Source organism: Podarcis bocagei, assembly GCF_964188305.1.
Source record: "Podarcis bocagei genome assembly, chromosome: 14".
Lineage (NCBI taxonomy): Eukaryota > Metazoa > Chordata > Lepidosauria > Squamata > Lacertidae > Podarcis > Podarcis bocagei.
This window is the reverse complement of record NC_138139.1, coordinates 33,717,252-33,719,968: the sequence shown is the minus strand read 5'-3', so window position 1 is coordinate 33,719,968 and position 2,717 is coordinate 33,717,252.

Here is a 2,717-nt window from a genome sequence, read left to right as displayed (position 1 = left end):
CCTAGCTCGTTTGGTTTTTTAATACTTCTCTTCACTTTCTCTAGGCATCCGGAAAAGAGGGTGGGAAGTATCTCCAAACTCAAACGAGGTCAAACATAGCTTGTTTAAAATCTCACATTTATGGAGGACTAATCCTACTTGTAAGAAGAAGAAAATGATTACCGGTAGTTCCGTTTTCTCAGTGTCCTGGAGACTTCTGAGTGTGTTTAGCTGTGCTGTGACTGAATGTAAAGCTCTAATTTGTATTGTTTTGGATGTAGGACATGAGAATGTTTATACAGTTCTTCACATACATTGGGAGAACAGCCATAACTCTGTGGTAGAGCATATGCTTTGCATGCAGAAGGTCCCCAGTTCAAACCCTTCAGGTAAGGCTAACAATAAGAGAGTTTCTGTACTGGTCCAGTAAACGCTTCCGCTGCGCCACCAGCAACAGCTCTCTTTGCAGAGTATTAATTAAGTCCAGTGCAGAGATTCTTGTTGCAGTACAAGCTTCAGAGTCTCAGCAGCAAAGAAATAACGACACAGGGAAGCCTGTCTTTCCAAAGACGGGTTTATTGCAGAAAGATAACAGAAACACCTCCGGAGCTTTCGGACATTTTTGCTTCACGCCCCAAGCCACGCAGAGAAAACAAACACTCTTTATATACTGAGCAACTTAACAACTTAACGAGCTTGACTACTTAAAGTTACATGACATTGCTAACTTGCCAGCGTCTTAGGTTTCACACCCTAACACCCCCTCTCGCTGGCAATACAAAAAACAAAATTACTTCAGACCCATTTCTTCACAAAAGTTTTCATGCTGCTGAAACCCAAGCGGTTTTGTAAAACCATCAGCTTGATTTTCATGACTGGGACAGTAATTTAATTTAACAATTCCTGCTTTTACCGTTTGACAAACATTTTGAAAGCTGATATCCAAATGTTTTGTACGACCTTTAAACTGCCCATTTTGTGCTAACTTAAGACACGGTTGATTATCACCCCATACAGTGATTGGAGTGATGGCCTTTTCATACATCTCTTGTGCCAAGCATTTGTAAAATTCTAGATCTCTACATAACTCAGATAAGGCACAGAACTCAGCTTCTGTTGACGACAAAGCAATCAGGTTTTGTTTCTTGGATCTCCACCCAATCAGAGAGTTACCAAATTTTATTACACAGCCAGACACTGATTTTCTATCCTTTAAATTTGCCCAATCACTATCTGCCCAACAAGTAATCTGTGCTTGTCCTTCCGAAGATAATTCAAGACAAAAATCTTTGGTGTATTGTAAATATCTTAACACTCTTTGAATTCCTTTCCATGCATTTACACTAGGCTTCGAAGCTTCTCTGCTGAGTAAGTTAACAGCGTAAGCAATATCTAGTCTACTCCATTGCGAAAGATGAAGTAAGCTTCCCAGTGCTGACTGAAAGATTTCAGCACGCTTGAATTCAGCACTATCCTTGAACTCATTGTCTTTTACAAAACCCATTTCCATTGGTGTTCTAACACCTGCACACTCTGTCATGTTAAACTTTTTCAACATTTGCAATATCTTGCCTTTTTGATTCAGTAGAAAACTGCCATTTTTGGTCCTATCTATCTGAACACCAAGATAGACCTTCACATCACCAAGATTCTTAACTTTGAAGTGTTTATTTAACTCTTTGGCTAGTTTTTTTACTTGTTCTTGTGTCTTTGAAGTATAAATCAGGTCATCTACATAGACAAGCAAAGATTCTTGAGCATCTCCTGAACCTCTGAAATATAAGCAATTGTCAGCCTTGCTCCTGCTAAAACCAATGCCTACCAAAACGTCATTCAAACACTCATTCCAATTATGAGCAGATTGCTTGAGTCCATAAATAGATTTATGTAGTTTCCATACCTGATTTGATTTACCAACTTTCAATCCTGGCGGTAGCTCCATATAGAGCTCTTCAGCCAAGTCTGAATGAAGATAAGCTGTAGAGACATCAAATTGATTCACTTTGAACCCTTTCTGAGCAGCAACTGCTAATAGTGCCCGTAGGGTTTCACTCCTTGAAGTGGGTGCATAGACTTCGGAATAATGTAATCCCTTTCTTTGCGTAAAACCTCGAGCTACAAGCCTTGCTTTGTACTCTGGTTTCCCCATCGCTGTTGTCTTTATCCTGTACACCCACCTACAACTTACTGCCTTGGCACCTTCTGGCAGTTGGGTGATGGAAAACACACCCAGTTCTTTCATAGAATTCAACTCCTTTTGCATGGCCTCACGCCATCTACTGGCCTCCTCCTGGGGTAATTGCTCAACCTCCTCAAAACTTTCAGGTTCGCAATTTGCCAAACCAGCCCAAACACTAATAGCTTGGTACCTTTCAGGAGGTTTACCTTTGTTGGTACGCTGAGAACGCCTTAACAGTTCCTGTGATGTTCCTTCAGTTTCCCCCTCTGACCCAGAATCACTAGTCGTCACCTGTTTGTCACTAGTAGTTGAAGAACTTTCTGATTCTGACTTTACACGTCTCTCTTGCTGTACAGGTGAACTTTTAGAGCTAGAAGATTCTGACTTTACAGACTTGGGTGAACTAGGCGATTTCTCACCCTTGTCCTCAGACTCAAATTCCTTAGTCTGTTCTGGAACTAATACCTGCCCTGGGGCCTGAGTTTCATTGCTACTGTTCACCACATCAAATAGTATGTCAGGATTTCCATGAATTTTATTCCAACCATCCTGTTCACAA